Source organism: Adiantum capillus-veneris, chromosome 2, assembly GCF_014529385.1.
Source record: "Adiantum capillus-veneris isolate H3 chromosome 2, ASM1452938v2, whole genome shotgun sequence".
In the NCBI taxonomy this organism is placed as follows: Eukaryota; Viridiplantae; Streptophyta; class Polypodiopsida; order Polypodiales; family Pteridaceae; genus Adiantum; species Adiantum capillus-veneris.
The window spans coordinates 77194888-77216683 of NC_140932.1; the positions used below are offsets into that span (position 1 = coordinate 77194888).

The following is a 21796-nucleotide window of genomic DNA, read 5'->3' on the forward strand; positions in this document are numbered from 1 at the left end:
TCTCTTGTCCTTGTACATGGACCACTGGAAATGGAACTGTGACAAGCTGTTAAGCCCACCTCAGAGGTAGCGTAAACTCTGATGATTTGTAAAGACTATGAAATCAGCTCCGAGTAAATAGTGTCGCCACTGTGTAAGAGCATGGATAACTACCAATAGCTCTTTTTCATAAATCTGCGCTACTACGTGAAAACATCCTGCTCTCGTAAGCAATGACATGGCCTTCTTGCATCAAAACTGCTTCTAGACTACGACCACAAGCATCACAATAAACTTCGAATGGCTTTTGCAAGTTTGGCAAAGCCAACACTGGACCGGTAGTCAATTTTTCTTTGAGAATCTGAAAAGCGGTAATCTCTGTCAGTCCCGACATAAAAGGGACTCCTTTCTGAGTCAATAAATGCAAAGGAGAAGCTATCTCTCCAAATTTTCGAATGAACCGCCGATAATAAGAGCACAAACCCAAAAAACTTCGAACTTCATGAACATTCTTTAGGTCAGGCCAATCGTGAATAGTCTCAATTTTGGCCGGGTCCATCTGTACTCCTTCTGCTGAGACGATGTGCCCCAAGAAATGTATCTTGGGCAAGAAAAATTCACTCTTTTCGCGTTGATAACCAATCTATGCTTCCGCAATGCTTGAAAGACCTGTAGAGCAGATGATGTTTGTGCTCTCCTTCGTTCTTGGAGGAAACTATAATGTTGTCAAAGAAAGTGCCCACAAAAGATCAATACTCTCTAAAATCCTATCCATCATTCGGTTGAAAGTTGTTGGAGCACTCGTAAGTCCAAAAGGCATAACCAAATATTCGTACAAACGAAGGTTGTCCGGAAAGTTGTCTTGTAGACATCCCCCGGAGCAATTCGGAATCTGATGATAGCCACTCTTCAAATCAATTCTGCTAAAACAAGAGGATCCTTGTATTTTGTCGAGAATATCATCGATCCTTGGAATACAGAATGTGCTCTTGATGGTGATTTTATTGAGAGATATATAGTCAATGCACATCCTCCAATCTGTCTTTCTTTAATACTAGCAATACCGGAGAGCAGAAAGGTGAAGTGCTAGGTTGGATGAGACCCTTTTCTAGAAGTTCTCTTACTTGATTTATTATTTCTTCATTTTGAGCTCAGCTAGCTTAATAAGGTGGCCGTTCGGTGGTGTGCCTCCGGGAATCGAATCAATCGTATGGTCCTCAGGACAAGGTGGAGGTAACTCACTTGGTAGGCCTTCAAAGAAACAATCAGTTTGTGTGTGCAAAAATTCTTGTCGTTCCTTTTCTAATTCTGACATATTTGCTCGTTGTTCATAATTCAGTTCTTTCAAGAAGATCGAGTAAACAAAAAGACTGCGTTTCCTTAATTTGGAAATGGCCGAAGCCGATACGAGTGGGACGGGCTCGCCCTTCAATTTTACATCAAGTACAATTTCTTTGCCCTTCTCATTCTTCAAAGTCGCTTTCGTGGCCCTATAGTCGACCACTGTACTGTTCTTGTGGAACCAAGAGACTTCTAGGAGGATGTCACACCCTTCCAAAAGCATGATGTAAAAGTCCTCGTGCCCTAACAATGCAAACGAAGTTTGCCAATGACAAGTGTAATGGCAACATCCCGTCCGGGTGCCGCTAAAAGAGCTTATGCCTATGGTCCCATTCTGTCGGGCATAATTCCAAGTCCGGCCGCCAATTTGGGTGAAATGAAGTTGGCCTTGGCTCCTCCGTCAAAGAAGATCAAGGCTTCTTGATCTCATACTTCGCCCCATGCGAGGCAAAGTTCTGTGCTTTCATCCATCTGGCCTAGGTCGGTCCCCACACAATCTAGTACCACTCCTGCTTTCATCTTTCCTTTTCTACCACGTTCTTCGGCTGCTTTGGAACTCTCTGACCTATCTTCTAATGGTGCCCTGTGTGCCTTGTTGGGGCATCGTGCAACAATATGCCCTTGTTCACCACAGTCGAAACACTTTACTTCTTTTAGATACTCCCATTTTTGAACCTCAGTCAAACGGGGAAGAATATCTTTCTTCTTTTGAAACTTCTTTGTTCTTCTATTGTCATTGTTCGAATTGTGTCTGGTCCTCGGCGTCAACAGTTGGTCTGTGGGGTGAGTCAGGTTACCCGAATGCATAGAAAACTCTTGCTTAGCATGTCCCAACAGTTGCTGGATGGACTCTGATTTTTGTAGTAAACAGTTTTCTCGAATCTCCTAAGGGAGTCCACAGCAAAACTGCTCAATTTGCTACTTAAAACTGATCTTTTTGAAGAAAGAGGTAGGTAAAAAAACATCCGAAAACCTTTCACAGAATGCAAAGTGTCTCCCTTAGTCATCCGAAGATGATTCCAGGCCGTGATCACATCGCGCTCATACTCCTAAGTGAGCCAAGAGAAAATAAAGTCGCTTGAATTTAAGCCACTTGGCATCTCCAAAGTGACCTCAATCCTCTCATAGCCGTGCTCTTTGATCTTGCACAAGAGCCTCAAGTTGGTGTGTATGTAGACAAGCTTCTCGGTATGAGCAAGGAGTAGCCGATTTCTTCTCTTAGTGTGAATGAGAGAGAAGGTGCTCCAATTTCTTTCACAAGGAGAGGCACATGTCCCTTGAGAAAGCACCCCAAGTGCAAGAGTCTGCAATGTGGGCGTGCAAGCCCCAAAAGTCTCCCACCATTTCACACCCTCTTGCATTCTCTTTGGATCCTTCGCAATAGGATGAGCAAATGTCTTTCCTTCATTGATAAAAGTGTCCAACTCATCAATGAGGGTACCTTGCATGGTTAAATCTCCCTTGGTGTACTTGTTCAAGAATGTCATCCACCCATCATGAACCTCACTATCATTGTACTGTCCTCTTCCCTGCCAAACAGGGTGTAACAAGTATCCCACAGCATGCAACGGTGTGTGCATCATATTCCATCTGTCAACACACAAGTCCTTGATCTCTTGCATCCTTGCCGCATCAACACCTTGCATGTTTTGAACTTGCTCAACCATGCAATCTGTAAGCTCATACACAAGCCCCATGGTGGCTCCTTCCCTATCAACCAAACGAAGGATCTTTTAAGATGGGGGCACAAATCTTCAAAATCAACTTGGCCTCTTGCCAAAAGGATGCATTAAATACAATGTCAGAGACCACTGTGGCCTTTACAGTTTTGGAGGTCTTCATCCTCACAAATTTTGGATCAATCATAAGCCTGCGCACACCTTGCATACATCTGTCATCCACGAGACTAGCAAGCATGATGTAGTAGTAGGCAAAACGAGTGGCAGCGGGCTTCACCAAATCTTTCTTGCTTAGTGTCCGAAACAATGCCAAGACAGTGGACTTCCTCGAGAGAAATGTAACCACCTTTGTGCCATCCTCAAGGATCTTTGCAATCCAAGGGAGCTTCCCAATGTCCTCAAACAACAAGTCTAAGCAATGGCATGCACATCTGGTGAAAAAAATATGTTTCCACTCCGCTTCAACCATTTTCCCAGCCCCAACACAATTAGTTGCATTATCCATGCATACTTGCACAACATTAGAGGGTCCAATCCCAAGAATCACCTCCTTAAGCTGCTTGAAAATGAACTCTGACGTCTTTGTCTCCCCAGAAGTATCCACTGATTTCAAGAACACAGAGCCATGTATAGAGCATGCAAGAAAATTGATGATAGGCCTGCGTCTAGTGTCAGACCATCCATCACATACAATTGTGCATCCATGCTTCTTCCACTTCTCGCGCACACCCATGATCTCATGACCAATGCATTTGACCTCATCATTAAGCTCTGTGGTGCGCAAAGCATTATAGGAGGGTGGCACATAAGACGGGCCCACTTGCCCAATAGCTTTCACCATATCCAAGAAGAAAGGACTCCTCACTTTCCATTCAGGAATATCCTCTGCATAAAAAAACTTGTGCAAGGCTTGATCTGCTTTCTTGCGTGCCTGCACGCCAAATGCACTTGCCAAATCTACTTGTGCAACCTTCCTCTTCTTGCTTGGAGGATCCCACAATGGGTTTTGAAGTGCCAGTTGCAGATGCATGCGATCCACTTGCATGAGATTGAGAGGCATCACCCCCCAAATCATCCACCGAAGTATCCACAAATGCATTTGGGTCCTGTCCATCACCCAATACATCTGCATGCAACCTTCTGACAACCACTTTAACTTCCTCAGGAACTTTATCGCATGGGCCGACACCACAACCCGTGATGGCCAACAAATGTGCCCGAATACGATAAGGACCCCCGTCCCAAGCATGCCCACAATAGATACATTTGCAAGTCCATTGTCCTTTTGCCTGAGGCTTTACCTTTTGCACATATTGCCACTCGGGACGCTTGGCTCGGCCCATCTCGATTCTCTACTGAATTCAAACGGTCACAGTTGTTTAGCACACGAGAGCTGTGAGCTTTGAGTGCGAGTCACAACGCAGTGTATGGACCTGTCACTTCTCTGCTCTGTGTTCTCTGGTCTCTAGTTTCTCTCAGGTGACTGGTCTCTGGTCTTTTAAGTTGGGCAGCGGGCTTTAAAAATCGTACGCATGCTGAATCCCCAAAAATTGTACGCTCCCTAGTATATTGTATTAGCAATATAGGGCAAAGGCTTCGCACATGGGCGAAATGCCCATCCGGTTCAAAAACACCCAGAAACCGGCCAATTTTTTAAATCGCTGCCCAACGTATGGAATCCCCAATCATGCTCCAATCGGGCTCGCACACGTCCGGAAGCATGGTTGGCCAACCATGCGCGTGAGAAAAAAACTATGCCGAGAAGCTTGTCTACATACACACCAACTTGAGGCTCTTGTGCAAGATCAAAGAGCGCGGCTATGAGAGGATTGAGGTCACTTTGGAGATGCTTAACAAGGAGAAGGATGAGGAGCGTTTGCTTCAGTTGCACGAGATTCAGGAGGCTATTGCACAGAGTACAGAGGATGTTGTGGAGTCTCCTCTTCCGATTGCCATGCCTAGCGATATTGGAACGTCATGCTCCATCGAGGAGGTCCATGAGGATGAGGATGATGATGACGATGATGATGATGATGATGATGATGATGAGGATGTGGCCTACGATGAGTGTTAGAGCTCATCATGTTTTGCTCTAGCCTCGGTTCTCTACTTATGTTTTGGTTTCGGTATCTAGTAGACGCTCCCCACTTATGTTTTGGTTTTGGTATCTAGTAGCTTGACAGTTCTACAGTCTAGACTCTACTATCTAGTAGTCTACTGTCCAGTGTCTACTTATGTTTTGTCATTCAGAGTCTACACTCTGTGACTCTTGTAAGTTTTGGTCCTTGGAGGCTCCATATTTTGTCATCTCCAGACTCCTGCTTTTCTCTAGTATGATTCTAAATTCTAATTTCTACTGATCTTATCATCCGAAGTTCGAACGGCGAAGTCTATGATGTTTAAACTTTAAAGTTTTAATGTATTTTGTGGTTTTAACTTTTGTGTTGCTCCAATGCTCTCTCAGTCTCTAGTGTTTTAAACTTGCATTCTGTGGTTTTTGTGCTACTCTCTAGTGTTTTCTAGGGTGCCGTATGGTATCCCACATATGGAATCTTCAGGGGGTCTGAACCGGGCTTGTGGCGGGCTTCCATACCCGCCCACGTATGCCGCATGGTTGACGTTAGAAAAAACTATGTTTGAGACCATGGCTGGCTCTAGAGCTAATGGGAGCCGATGATGAAGATGTCTACACAAGGTGTGGATGTATATGCTTTATCTTGGACGGTTTTGCGAATTTGTACTTTTTGTGAAGAGTTTGCTTCACTCCATGAGACCGGCTAGGAGGATAAGTCAATCTTTTTAAAGCTATATCAAATTCATCTAAGTTTGTCATCTTAAAGTTCCAAATGGTTCATATTTACTCAACCCCTTAATGAAAATCTCTCTCTCTCTCTCTCTCTCTCTCTCTCTCTCTCTCTCTCTCTCTATATATATATATATATATATATATATATATATATATATATATATATATATATATATATATATGCATACACACACACACACACACACACATATATATATATATATATACATACTGAATTATTTGACTTGGTTGTATCATCCAATGTAGTTTGCTTCTAGAATTTATTTTCAAAGTTGTAAGGTCGGCAATGGATGATGGTATGTGCTATCGAGAATGTGTGACATTGTGCTCTCTCTCTCTCTCTCTCTCTCTCTCTCTCTCTCTCTCTCTCTCTCTCTCTCTTCATGATTTTTTGAAAGAGATATTGTTTTTCAAGTGGTTGTGCCATAACTAAGAATGTGTTTCTATTGGGATATGTCTACAAAAATTGCCACATATATGAGCGTAATTGAAGACCTTGAGAAAGATCAATTGACCAATGGAAAGCTTGCAGTTGCACACAATCGATGCCCCCACCATAAGTGCCGTAGAGTGATAGCAAAATGTGATTTTCCAAAACATCCGAAACTTCCTAAGAAGAGCACGAGGGTCTTTCTTCCTCAAAAGGCAAAGGAGTTACCTGAAGATATCTATGTCGGGTATAAATATGCTTTGGGGCATTGTTAGCATAAATGGGTAGCGATGCCTTTAAATTAGTGTTTCAAGGAGCAATAGTATAGCACTTTTAGCCTGGATAGATAGCAGTCATGATTTTCAATGGTGCTTGCAAGTACTTTGCATTGTATATGTTGCCATACCAAAAAACATAGTAAAATGCTTCATATAGCTCTATCCATCCCTCGCCCCCCCCCCCCCCCCCCCTCTCTCTCTCTCTCTTTATTTTTGTCCCTCCCTTAATGTGTGTATGTGAAGTGCTTCAAATTTGTGGTGGGTTTATACACTTTCTTAACTCTCTTGAGTATAAGAAATCAGTGCACATTTTTTTCTTGCTCTCATATGTCTTCTATTATCTCCCTGTCTATCCTTAAGTGAAACTCTCTCTCTCTCTCTCTCTCTCTCTCTCTCTCTCTCTCTCTCTAAGATCCTAATAACCAATTTGTAAATTTTGTCATCTTGCAAGAGATAATGGAGATTAACAATAGCACATCTTTGGTTATTGGCAATGACCAATCAGTCAACTTCAACTTAGATAGTAGCCCATCTCTTGTGCTACCAATGTTGGAAAGTGCAATAACACCTGAAAGCGTTCAAGTGGCAAAGGGACTTTCCAGGAAGCTTCCTTCAACGCTTACTACATGTACGGTGGAAAAGCATTGCAACAAACATCCATCAAGCTCATCTTGAATAGTGAAGCCAACCAAGATAACGACTACCATTGTAGGAACTTCTATGAATCATGTAACAATCACACGTAGACACGCTACTAAGCGTCGTGGAAAAATTCTTCCCTTCATGGCTCCAAGTAAACGCATTATTAAGTCCTTACAGGAAATACTCTTATAGTAGATTTGGAGATAAGCATGATGCTTCTATGGACACTATTGCTGACTTGATAGGCTCCATGGAAGTCGAAGGCGGATGTTTGTGGAAGGTCCGTGAAGAGATAAGTCAGATAAAGAGCAACACAACGAGAAACCATAACCACCTGCAAGCACAGATAATTCGCGTGTAGAAGACCAAGACCAAATTCTAAAACGTCTTGAGAATCTTTATATAAAACAAATGAAGATCATGTGAATGTATTGGACAACATTGTTCCTCAAATGAGAAGTACTACAAATAAGCTAAGTGCTGTAGCGAATAGATATAGCACAGGTGTAGGTGAGATAAATTGAATGCCATAATCAAGAGTAATTTTGAGAAAACATGTACCTCTTAGGTTGCTCTTAGAAGCTTTTAAGGCATACGTCTTGTATGTAATTGAGATCTTTCTCATTCGATAAACTATTGTGTATGGGATTTCATTGTATTGATATGGATTTAAGTAAATAAATTGCTATGTTTGGTTTTTCTTATTCTCGACATGTGTATTTCCATTTTATTATGCAAATATTCAAGCTTTAAAGAATGACATGTGCATAGGTTCCTTTTTACTTGTGCAGACATGGTGTTTGGACCACGAATATTATCGCCTAGACGTGCAAAACATGTGCGAATGTTTGATGAGACACGTAGGGCTAGACGAGAGAATGCCTTCACAAGAAATTCAAAACACTTTGCAAAGTGACCGACCAATGCTTCCTACTATACACCAACTTAACCGTGATAGTTTGGATACTCCCTGTATTTTGGAACATGGAAATGATCATGTTACTTAAGAATGCATGGGAACTGAAATTGGTGATATTGATGAGCAAATTGTAATGGTGAATGATCACGACGAGGATGATGTGGTGGTAGATACATTTGTACATTTGACATATGCTGCATATAATGAAGGGAACTATAACAAGGTTGAAAAGGGGTATTTGTCCATATGCTATGTGTATCCTAACCAAGGGGCCAATACTGTCTCCTCTTTGTTGCCTCTCCAATATGGCAAGTGCTTGCTACACAATCTTGGTGGACTTGTCTATGCCTGCAACAAATGCCAAGCAATGTGCTGGAAAAGTGAAGGGAAAACATTTCAAACTTTTGTTGGAAAGTACTGTTGTGGAGATGGTGAAGTGAAGTTGCTTCCATTATTGCCTCCACCAAATGACTTGGTGCATCTCATGCATGACAGGACATTAGCAAGTAAAGAATTTTTGCAAAACATATGTGCATATAATAGTGTATTGGCTTTTGCATCTTTGGGTGCACATATAGATGATAGGTTTATGAGAGGTAGAGGAGTTTACACATTTAGAGTACATGGTCAAACATATCATAGCATTGGTCCCTTGATGCCCAATCAAGAAGCTAACATAACACCACGCTTTGCACAACTATACTTCTATGACACAGAGCACAAGCTGCAAAATAGATTACGCCATGTAAAAGATCTAAATGAGTGCACCTTGCATATTCTGCAAAATATGATGCATCGTTACAATCCGTATGTCCAAGCCTTTCATTTTGTCGGTGAATGATGCAAACCCCACAAGCTTCTAATATCTCTATGCTGATTAAAGAAAACCGAGCGAGTAGTTGGCAGTATGTAGCACCACATGGTAGAGAGATTGTAGCTATTATGTCCGGTCATGGGGACGAAATGACCGTCGACCATCGTGACATTTTAATCAACTCAGTACACGAAGGATTAAAAAGAATCTCTAACACACACAGAGCATATATGTCATTGTTGTTGTATGTACTCCTATTTCCAAGGGGATTATCATGCTTATCGGCTTCAAGTAAGGGATGACAGTATACAGTGCCTCCTACGAGGGAGTAGACTCCTTCAACAATACATTGTGGATGCATATAGCTCAATGGAAGAGTCTAGGTTATTGTGGGTGAGAAATCACCAAGTCACACTTCGGGTTGAATCATATGCAAGTTTGGTGGATATGGTTGGAACATGGAGTCGAGGGAGTCATTGGTAGGCAAACCGCCGGCCGACGGATAATCTTACCATCTTCATTCATAGGAGGGCTAAGATATATGCATCATTTGTATCAGGACTCTATGGCTTTAGTGCAAAAAAAAGGAAAACCTGATTTATTCATAACATTCACTTGTAATCCACGCTGGGGAAAGATACAAGATGCGTTATTGCCCGGACAAGATACTTCAGATCCTCCAAATTTGGTGAGTAGAGTATTCTACCAAAAGTTTAAGGATATGATGTCTCTACTGATTCAAAGGTCAGTGTTTGGAGATGTAGTAGGTCACTTGTCCGTAATCAAGTTTCAGAAGAGAGGCCTACCCCATGCACATATTTTGTTGATTCTTGCAAGCACAGTTAAGCCTGTGGAATTAGATGACTATGATAGGTTGGTTTGTGCAGAACTTCCTGATAAGCAATCCTTCCCTGAGCTATATGAGATAATTGGTCGCTCTCCCTGTGCTACTAAGTATCCCCAATATCCATGTATGAGAGAAGGCAAGTGTAGGTTCAAGTATCCTCAAAAGTTGTGTTTTTCCATGACGCTTGATAGCAATAGGTATCCCACATACATGAGAAGGGATGATGGAGAGTGTCACCAGGAGGTGTATTTTTCCTGTTGCCTTCTCTAAATATGTACTAATATTTTTACTTTTACTTGTTTTCCACAGAACCCTTGAAAAGGTGCAAGTGGACTTGCATGGCCAATGTGAAACGGCTGCGGCCGAACAGGTTTCTCACATCGGGAATCTAAGTCGGTCGGTTTGGGACTAGTCGGGCCAGTTAGCACTAAATTCTGATGAGTATAGAAGCTTGTGCGCGCCAAATGAAGTCTCGGCCACTCGGAGAGTCACAACTTTTATAAGTGAGTGGGAACTAGGGAATTGACTCAAAGGGGCAAACTAGACACTTGGCAGAAGGAGAGCCATTTGCAGGACACCTCAGCAAGAGAGGGCGCCCATTTTGAGGCTGGGGCTGATTTTTGTTCATTAAGTGACTTACAATGTGTGTGTGAGTAGTGGGTGCAGGTTGATAGCTTTAATGGAAAGCTTGCCTTCTCCTCTGTCTCATGTAGCGTGATGATTTTCTCTCATGCATCTCTCTCCCCCATTTGGCACATATGGTAATGCCCCACTAGTTGGGCTACTCAGATGAATATGTACAGTTTTGGGGGTTTATGCGCGTCTGCCAAGGCAAGAGCCTTCTGAACAGGAACCGGATTAGCTAACTGCTAATCCCCACAGGTCGCACAGTTCCACCGCGGAAGATTGCGAGTATGGAGAGTTTCTCGCGTGAAAACTCGTCCAATTCACATGGGAACTGTCCCATTGCATGCGGGAGCCCTTGGGACACGAATAGGCGTGTTCGCTCCGCTAAAAACGATCCGAAACAAAGAATTACAGCCTGCTGTGTTTTTCTGCAGGTTTAGGGTTTAGCACCTAAACTGCAAGGGAATACCAGGGGAGCTCCGTGAGAGCCTTGGGATGCGTATACAGGGCTTTGGGTACACGACAGCAGAAAAACAGAGAATTACAGCACGCTGAAATTCTGTTACAGCTCACAAGAAAGCTCCCAAATTGCGAGGGAATCCGTCCTAGACAGGTGTTTTGACCTACATGGGTTTTTGCGCCATTGTGCTGCCGAAATCAGGTCAGAAACCTGCGTTTTCAGCCCTCGCCAGGTTTGGACAGCTTTGTGAGAGTTTGATCTAAGTATACAGATCGTCACAACTGTTAATTGAATAAAGAAATGCCGAAAGGGGCGCCAACTTTTGGGGCCTACACGGTGTCGATCTCATGTCGCAGTGACATTCTAATTTCTAGTCACTGGACGCAATTGTGTTCTCTTTTCTTCACAGTGCTCTGTGTAAAGTTAATAGATAATTGAAATAGTACCGCCCTCCACGTTGTACAGGCCGGTTATATGGTTCCATCGACGGGATAGTCAATTTTTCTTCAAACAATGCAACGTGGATTGTTGTGGGTGAAAGCAACACAGAGCTTGTCGGTATGGCCGAGAAGAGAGACCAAGTACGTGAAGAGGGATCTTCCTCACATGGCACAGAGAAAGTTCCTTCAACTCTTCAAGGACAGGTTGTTTAGAGCTCAATTGCGTTGCTGCATGGACATGTTTCAGCAGTTGGCTAGCAACCCAAGAATGCAGGAGTTCTTACAGGCTCCGACACGGGGTCTTCAGCCTCCTACATAGGACATGACTAAGCCATTGCAAGAAAAAGAGATTTCGAATGCGCAGAGGACTCATGATGCTCGAGGGAAAGCCCATGTGGTTGAGCAACCAGCGGTGTCCAATGATCCAAAGCAACTTGCTTTAGATGGCCAGGGAACGTTTCTGAATGGTCAAGGGAGTAATCAACAGGCTATGCGTCAAGCCCTTCCATTACCTATTACTTATCCTCGTTATTTTGGAAGTGGTTCAGTGTTTCAAGCTATGGCTGGACCTTCCATAGTTTATATGCCAAGGAATGTGTTCAGGACAATGCAAACAGATATGGATAACCCTATGTATACGAACATGGGTGTCCAACCAGGATTTCAGGGTGTGTCACAAATTGCTGAAGTGTCAAGTCAGTGAAGAGCAGAGCCAACCTTCATATCACTGCAGAGGGGCCTAAACCCTAAGAAGAACAAGCAATAACAAAAGAAGAAGTCCTACCAACTTATGGGACCCCGTCTAAGGGGGCCCAAGAGACGAGGATTAAAATAAAGCATGACCCACCAACACACAGCCGAGATTTTCCGTTGATTGTGCTGACATGGTAGAACTGTACGGATTTCCATGCTTCACGCTGACAGTGCTGACGTGGCAATTGTACGGATTTCCACAAATCGCGCTGGCAGATTTTGGCGCTTTTTGGACCAATTGCTTTTGAGTTTAAAGCTTTTCACTGTAACTGCTTTTCAGGCCAAGGGCCTTTAAATAAGAGGTTAGGGCTCATTCTCTGGCATGCTTCAAGGAGAAGGTGCAGAGTCTGGAGTACCGGCTTGTATTGTGTTGATGCAATATAAAGAAATACTGAGAGGGGCGCAAAGGTTTTGGGCCAATACTCTCTGGGGTGGAATTCCGCCACTCCGTGTCGCATTTCGTCTCTCTCTCTCTCTCTCTCTCTCTCTCTCTCTCTCTCTCTCTCTCTCTCTCTCTCAGTTTAGTTGTTATTGAAGTGCTAAAAGTTTGTTCAGTCTGTTCTTTTCTATTGGCACGTGGTGCCCGTCTTGTGACAGTGGTATCAGAGCATCAGGCGTGTGCTTTTCTGAAAGCATACCGGTCCTACAAAAGAGCAGACAAGGCTACTGGATTTTTACTTGCAGTATCTTCGGGTCTACCACTATCTTCGGGCCCTGACCTCGGACTTATCAGCCACTATCTTCGGGTCATGACCCGGGACTTATCAGCCACTCCCACCCTTACTTCATCGCGCATCGGGCGCGCTCCCGTCTTCATCGCTCTGTCTTACAAGGCATAAGCCATAAAGAACCCAAGACATGAAATTCATGGATCAGCTGAATATTTGTAGTTTCTGCTCAACGAGCTTCATGACATTCTTTCCCAACATCCTCAGCAGAATCTTCCGATGCTACAAAGTTTTCAACAATTTTTGAACTACATGTTGCCCCCTCGGATGCCCCAGGTGTTAGCTGCTCCTCCGGCATCGGAAAGTACAAGAGCTTCCAACCGGCAACCTTCTCAGCCGTCTGTTCCGATCAGGGGAGTCTTCAAGAATATGGTGCAACCATCAGACCTTGATCCAGTGCAACCGCCTTTGCCACCGCCTTTGTCCCCACCTCCACCACCACCACCGCCACCAGGCTACAATGGTTGGACCCCATATGGATACCCTTATTATCCACACCCGAGATATGCGCCTAACCAACCCAAAGATTTCAAAGATGGCGGCACGACAGTCAAATTTTCGCTTTTTCAAGGGTGAAAAATTGCAAGAAAGCATTGCAGTTCCTACAGCAATTCGACAACATCTATGCTTTGGGAAACTATACAGAAGAATCCAAGATTTCTCAAGCAAGGGGATTTCTTAAAGATAATGCTATGCAATGGTGGAGTTCAATCGCAACACAACTGCATGCTCCAACGACCTGGCAAGCTTTCAAGACAGTTTTTGCATGTAGTTACATGACATCGATGTTTGAAGTCCGGATTTTGGCATAGTGGGGCAACTTGAAAATGCTTGCCACCAAAACCATGGACGACTTTAACCAAAGGTTTCTCGATGTGTACCTTCCGGTGTCCTTTAAGTTCATTTCCTTGGAGGACCAGTGCGAGCGCTACACCATTGGACTACCATCACCATTGCAAAAATATTCTCTCTCCAAGCAAGTCTCTACCATGCAAGAGCTTATGGACCATGCCGCGGTCGGCTACAAGCTCATGAAGGGAAAGTTGGAGTTTACCACAAAAGAACCTTTGGCCACTAACCAGGACTCTCAGCAACAACGAACAAATTCTCGGGAATCCCGTGAAAACCAACCTCAACGGCCCCGTCTAACACACCGTCAACGAGACGCCTTGTTACAAGAAGGCCGATGCTTCAAATATTTCCAAACAAGGCATACGTTCAATACATGTCCTAAGCGAGCCTCGACGTCCTCAGTGCAACCTTCTGCTCCCACGTCAGACAGATCCCTGGGGCCACCTCTAGCCAAGAGGGCTAGACTTGCTATTGGACTAGTACCCGATCTTTATGGTATACACCTTGAGAGTTTTAATGAATTATGCAGAGCCTATGGAAAAGTCAACGGCTATGAATTCTTGAAGCAGATGCACTTTGATTATGATGCAAAGGATGGAGAAACTAGCCACGAGGAAAACTCAGAAAGTGGTACCGCTCATTGGTGCTCTTCCAGTGAGTATACAAGATTATCATGGAAAGCCGATTTCCACATTATGAAGTTGGGCAATTGCGACGTTCTTTTGGGCATGGCCTGGCACGACAAGAATGATGCAACTCTCCAAGTTCGGAACCAAACCATCACAGTGATGCAAAAGGGCAAGCCAGTTGTCCCCAAAGTTCGGTTGTCCAAACAAAGCCCTGAATGACCTCTCTAGTCGTTTTCTAGTTAGATACTTTTGAAAATTGTTTGAGAAAGTATTGTTTGAAATTTGTTTGAAATGGATGCTATCTGTCTTGGTGCCGATTTGAATTGTTTGACCCTAATTTTAAATACTGGTTTCAATGATTGGTGATTTTACTCCTGGGTAAAGAAGTGAGAAATATTGTTTTGGTATTGTTTGAACCTCGGAACAACGCATGCCGATGCCTGGGGAGCGTTCGTTGTATGTTTGAAAACCTCGAAACGACGCAGGCTGATGTCTGGGGAGGGTTCCGTTGTATGCTAGAAAACCTCCGAACGACGCAGGCGGATGCCTGGGGAGCGTTTGGTTGTATGCTTAAACCTCCAAGCGACGCAGACTGCGATCTGGGGAGTGTTTGGTTGTATAGTCCTCTCAGCTCATGGCCTGGACCTTTTTAGGTTATTTGAGGGGGGAGTGACGAGGAGGTCGATGACTAGCTTCATACCGCAGACCGTTTGTCTCGGGGGAATGCTCAACAGCGCTGTTTGTTGTGCCTTGTAACATGAATATGTAAGCATTTGTGTTGCATTGTGACGTGCCAACTACTGAACATTCCTTACTGGATGAGATTTCTCGGGTATGTAATTTTAGTGCATCAAGACGCCCGTGAAAGATCAGTGCGGTTTGGGTGTGATGGCTAATTTTACTACGCCAGCATATCAAGAGTTCCGAACTGGACGAAAGGAGAAGCCAACTCCTTGATGAAAACAGCCGATAGGAGAAGTCAAACTCCTTAACAAAAAAAAATAGCAAACTGATTGTCCCTCGCAATGATCCTCGGAAATTTTTTTAAGCTAACTTGAGTTGTTTTGCAGATATGTTGTAATCGCGGACGATTACTCTCTTTCAAGAAGGGGAGATGTCACAAACTGCTGACGTGTCAAGTCAGTGAAGAGCAGAGCCAACCTTCAGATCACGGCCGAGGAGCCTAAACCCTGAGAAGGACAAGCAACAACAAAAGAAGAAGTCCTACCAACTTAAGGGACCTCGTCTCGATGGGGCCCAAGAGACATAAAGATTAAAATAAAGCACGACCACCAACACACGGCCCAGATTTTCCACTGATTGCTGACGTGGTAGAAATAAATATATGGATTTCCGCGTTTCACGCTGACAATGCTGACGTGACAGATTTTCGCAAAACGCGTTGATAGTGCTGACGTGGCAGTTGTACGAATTTCTGCAAATTGCGCCGGCAGATTTTGGCGCTTTTTGGACCAGTTTCTTGTGAGTTTGAAGCTTTTCATTGTAACTGCTTTTCAGGCCAAGGGCCTTTAAATAAGAGGTTAGGGCTCATTCTCTGGCATGCTCATTTTCGCAAAACGCGTTGATAGTGCTGACGTGGCAGTTGTACGAATTTCTGCAAATTGCGCCGGCAGATTTTGGCGCTTTTTGGACCAGTTTCTTGTGAGTTTGAAGCTTTTCATTGTAACTGCTTTTCAGGCCAAGGGCCTTTAAATAAGAGGTTAGGGCTCATTCTCTGGCATGCTTCATGGAGAAGGTGCAGAGTCTGAGTACCGGCTTGAATTGTGTTTATGCCATATAAAGAAATACCGAAAGGGCCGCCAAGGTTTAGGGCCAATACTCTCTGGGGTGGAATTCCACCACTCCGTGTCGCGTGTCGTCTCTCTATCTCTCTCTCTCAGCTTAGTTGTTATTGAAGTGCTAAAAGTTTGTTCAGTTTGTTATTTTCTATTCGCACGTGGTGTTCGTCTTGTGACAGGGTGCCTATGGTCAATTTAGAGTGCCTGGAACACAATTTGATATGGCTGGTTTTCGCAGCCATACGCCCAAAATGCAGATATGACAGGTAAAATAGGTGATGCGAGTGCTGGAATGGGCAATCATGGAGCAATACTTTTGCAGGCACCTGTTTATGATAATGTGGCTCCTTTGAGTCAACCAAAGGATTACAAGGAAGGTGGACATGGAGTGAAGTTTGAAACTTTCAGAGAAACTGAAGATCAACCGAAGGCTTTGACCTTCATACAACAGTTTGATGCAGCTTATGCTGGAGGAAACTTCATGGAATCTTCAAAGATACGCAAGGCTGCCACTTTCTTGAAAGGGAATGCGCTTCGATGGTGGACTGCATTGTTGAACCAGGGTCAAGCCCCAACAACGTGAGTCCAATTTTGCGCCTGCATGGTTGACAAATACTTTTGAAGTGGATGTGATGACAGAATGGCACGAGTTGAATGCTAAACAGTGTGCAAATTTGGAAGAGTACAATAAAGAGTTTTGGGCCGCATTGTTGCCAGTCACCTCTACAAATTTGTGCCATTGTCAGAACAGATTGAGAAGTACTCTTGCAGATTGCCCAAGAAAATCAGGGACTACTGCACAAAGACAACTGTCATGAATATGTTCCAGTTGATTGAGATGTTGGGGTAAGCCCAACTTGTGGTGACAAAGTGGTGTCTATCTATGAGGCTTGCATAAATTGGTTAGACCGGAGGTCCCTAACACCTTAAGGTTTTGGGGTCTGGATGGCTAGACCAATTTGTGGAACGTCACAGTTAAGCGCATATGCGCAGGAACAGTACTGGGATGGGTGACCTCCCGGGAAGTTGTTGCCCTCATGACCTACATGAGAATGCAAGAGTGGCCAGCAATCTGTTGAAGGGAAATTCCGATGGATTTAATAGCCACAAGAAAGGGTCCCATGGCAAACAGTTTTCAGCCAAGGACAATGTTGCAGTAAAGCCTTATGTGCCTCCCACAAAGAAGCCCTCCAATGAAGAAGTTGACACGTCCAAGAAGCAGTCTAAATCTTCGATGAGGACAAGGACAAAAAAGACATGTTTTTGGCAAAACCTTTGAAGAAAGGAAAGCTCTTAGGGAGGCCAAGAAATGCTACATTTGTGAAGAGGAAGGACATTTTGCAAATGAATGCCCACAGAAGAAGTCATAGGATAAGGATGACAAGTCAGACCATAAAGGCAAGAAGCCAAAGCCAAGTGCAGAACTTGTCCCAGGTTTGGTTGGAGACCAGCCAAACATAGACGTGTAGAGCTTGGGGCAAAGTAGAGACCAAACAATGCTGGTTTTCCAAGAGCCCGTGCAAATCTCATATCACCAGAATTGGCATCAAAGTTGGGCATTCATGTAGAGGAGATGGGTATGACAGGGGAAGCAGGTTTGGCATGCCCAGGTCATTTAAAGCCTGTTACTCCCATTTTGGGGAAGCTTCCTCTACACATTCAAAGCTATGTGGATGCAGAAGAATTTCATATTATTATGCCACTTAAGGGCTGTGATGTGTTACTCGGTACCCATGGTGTCACAGGTTGCATGCTATGGCGGATACTTACAACAAAAAGATTACCCTTGTACATAGAGGAAAGACTCATGTCCTTGATGTAAAGCTTAAAGGCGAGTCTGTTCCATTTGTTTCTGTTTCTGCTATTTCATCTATAATAAAGAATCATCTTCCTGCGTACTTGATCTTTGCAAAAGAAGTACCTGAAGTTGTATCTAATTTGTCTACCTTAGATAAAGACATGTCAACTTTTTTGAGTGGTTTCAGTGATTGTTTTTCGAACTCTTTGCCAGGGGAGTTACCTCCTGAGAGACCTGAGGATCATACCATAGATCCTGTGCCAGGTTCTAGTCCACCGAATAGATCACCATACAGGGTTAGTGCAACCGAGCAGAAAGAGATTATGAGTCAGATCAATGAGCTGTTAGAGAAAGGGCTGATTCAGCCCAATTCATCCCCTTTTTGTTCGCCTGTACTCCTAGTGCAGAAGAAGGATGGTTCATGGTGCATGTGCATTGATTATCGCGCATTGAATAAGAATGCCATCAAGAACAGGTTCCCCATACCGAGGATAGATGACATTCTTGATTGGCTTGAGGAAGCGTCATTGTTTACAAGGATAGGACTAAAGAGTGGGTACCATCAGATACGCATTAGACCAGAAGATGTCCATAAGGCTACGTTCATGACAACATTTGGTCTCTAAGAGTTTCTTGTCATGCCAATTGGTCACACAAATGCTCTTGCCACTTTAATAGAATGATGGACAGAATTTTTAGACCACATAGAAACTTCGTGGGTACCTTCTTTGATGACATGATTGTCTACTCAAAGTCCGAAGAGGAGCATAGGGATCACTTGACCGCAATTTTCAATGAGTTAGGTAAGAACAGGCTACTCATTAATGCGAAGAAGAGTGAATTCTTTTTGGAAGAGATTCACTTCCTTGGGCACATTGTTTCAAAGGATGGGGTATGCATGGATCCCGCCAAAATGAAGCCATTAGGCCATGGCCAGACTTGAAGTCTGTCACGATTGTGACTATGTTGCAGTATTACATCTCTTCCTAGTTGCAGATACGCGAAGTGCCATGCCAAGGAGGACCCCTGCGCTTGGATGGTCACACCCCTTCGCTCAAAGGACATGCCTCTTCGCCAAAAGCCACACTCCTTCGACGACTGGTCACACCCCTTCGCTCTACGGGTGTGACTCTTCGCCCAATGGTTGCAGCTCTTCACCGAAAGGATGTGTCTTTTCATTTGTGTCTATTCGTCTCCTATATAAGGAACCCTTGTATCACACATTCAATCAATCAAACACAAAGTCTTCTAAGTCTTGTCTCGAGTACAATTCAAGTTTCTTAAGTCTTAATCATGAGTTTAAGTACTTAGTAAAGGATTAGTACCTAGAATCCTCACAGTGGTATCAGAGCAAATTTTTTCCCGGGACCCGAAGGTTGTGAGCCTCTCACCCTCGCCGCTACACTCTAGCCCTTCCCAGAGTTGCATGGAAGCAGAAGAAAGATGGTACACATGTGCATACAAGCATGAGGTAACTTAAATCTATTCTGTTCCAATTACATACATATAGAACAAAGGACAGGGATGCAAATGTGGATGTGCGGGAGTGCCACGTACCTGGCCTCCTCATCGGGTGGTGTCCCTTTGGGATTGTACGCGCACCTCTTCCTGTGAAAAGACGGTACCTCTTCACCTTGCTCGCACCCTTTCGCATACGGGTGTGTCGCTTCGCCTGTGTGCCCATTCACTCAGCAAAGGGCTGAATTCTCTTTGCTGGCTAATGCACATCAAAAGGGGCACCGCTTCACGAAAGGGCATCATAGAAGGACCGCTTCTCTAAGGGTTGCACATAGGGTGTACCCCTTCCCCGCACCCTTCCCACACCCCCCTACGCTGCAATTCTCTACGCTGGCCCTGAAATTTGCTTGCGCTGGCTGCTTTGCGCTGAAATTCCCCACACACTGAAGCGCTGGCTGAGTCAATCGATGGGCTGGAAATGCTGAAACGCTGGCTGATTTGCATGCGTTGGTTGGCTGAATTCCCACGCTCCCTGGCTGCTGAATTTCCTTGCGTTGAACCTCTTGCGCTGGCTGTTTTGACGTTTCAGCCCAGCAGCGCTAATTTATTGAACCATTCAAAAAAAAAAAAACCCAGCCCAAAGTTTGTATGCTTAAGTGGCCGCCCAAATTGGCTGGCCGGCCTTTCCCCAAATTAACCCCAAAATTAAAAAGGCCCATGTGAAAGCACCTAGAATCCATTTAACTTATTAAAATACCCAAAAATTTCAGCCCCGAAGTGGCCGGCCACACTTGACCGGCTTCCCTCAAATTTTCAAAACCAATGTGAACTCACTCACTTGATTAAAAAAAAAGAAAAAAAAAAACCCCCAAATTTATTAAACCCAAAGTGACCCGCCAAACTTGGCTGGCCTACCCCAAAAATTTATACACAAGAATTACAACCCATGTGCAACCATTAAAAGAGCCTTACAGTAAAACAAATAAGACCCATCGTCCGAGCAAAGCCTTCCTTTTCATCAACGGTTCATGCTCGAGTATGGACTCTCTCCTCTCATTGTGGAAGCATCGGGTAGCCACCTTGGAACAAGACATCTCCTCACTTACAGTGAAATTGGAGGCTCTCCGGTAACAATTGCAACAACCTTTTGGTATCAAACAGTTTTCGACGGTTTCTCAGCAATCTATTTCTCACCCTCAGCATGTTTCTTCAGAGACAACCCAACACAACAAACTCACTTTGCTTCAGCAACAACATGCTTAGAAGCAACATTCTTTGCAGCATGACTGTTATAACAAGCCTCAACCTCAAAATGATCATCGGCAAAAGCAACAACATGAAGCTTTCAGAAGATCTCCCCTTGAAGAGCATTCAACCTCTTCGAAGTGGGCTCACATAGTGGCACATATTTCCGACCCTAGTCAAGTACTCGGTTGTGAACGCCGCAACGCTGGACAAGTTCCCCCTTGCGAGCCATGCCATGCTTCTCCTACTCTGGAAGCCTTAATACCCGCTGATAAAGCTGAAGATTCAAGAGATTTTGGTTCATGTGTGGCATCCCAAACGCACACAACTTCTTTGGTTGTGGTCCAGGCAAAAACAAAAGCCTCGTCACCGCTCTTGCAGAATGAAGTCTTTGTTTCTGATGAGATAACTGATGCTGTGGTGAATGATAATTCTTCAAAATTGAAGATACCAATTCTTACCTTCAATGATACAAAGGATAAAACGGATACAAAATCTTGCAGCACGACTTCAGTCGCTGCAATTAATATTTCGACACAACTTGTTTCACAGATAAACCTTTACAGATGGACGTACCTCCAAACACTACTATGTCTCAGTCTACAACATCCCTTCAGGAGGATTTTACTGTTCCAAACAAACCAATGGAATACCTTACAAATTTCCAACCAGTGGTCCTCACTCAACAGAAAACGCAAGTCAGTTTACCAATTTCACTCAAAGCAGATACAGATTCAATCTTTTATTGGACAAAGCTCGAAGTTACAAATGACTTTGACAAAAGCACTAATCAAATTGCAGATGTGATACTGATACTTTTGAAAGATGAGACAAGTTGCAGATATGATCAATTTTCAGTTTGGCAAAATAGTCATGATCAATAACAGTGCCATGACATGGGAATTAACAGTTCGAGCTTTGGATGCAGAAGCACAACAACAATACATTTCCTTCTCCCGGAGTTTTCTTCAACTACCCTGGGTTTTATTTAAAGAGGGAGGGAATGTCACGATTGTGAGTATGTTGCAGTATTACATCTCTTCCTAGTTGCAGATACGCGAAGTGCCATGCCAAGGAGGACCCCTGCGCTTGGATGGTCACACCCCTTCGCTCAAAGGACATGCCTCTTCGCCAAAAGCCACACTCCTTCGACGACTGGTCACACCCCTTCGCTCTACGCGTGCGACTCTTCGCCCAATGGTTGCAGCTCTTCACCGAAAGGATGTGTCTTTTCATTTGTGTCTATTCGTC

At 44.0% G+C, this 21796-nt stretch overlaps 1 protein-coding gene and 1 pseudogene across 2 annotated transcripts in view; both read right to left on the reverse strand.

Annotated features, from left to right (window-relative positions):
* The window catches only part of LOC147463024 (Phosphoglycerate mutase family protein), a 105650-nt gene that overhangs the window by 9940 nt on the left and 73914 nt on the right, over window positions 1-21796 (reverse strand). The window lies entirely within an intron of this gene.
* LOC147463025 (uncharacterized) lies at window positions 2370-4684 on the reverse strand (annotated as a pseudogene).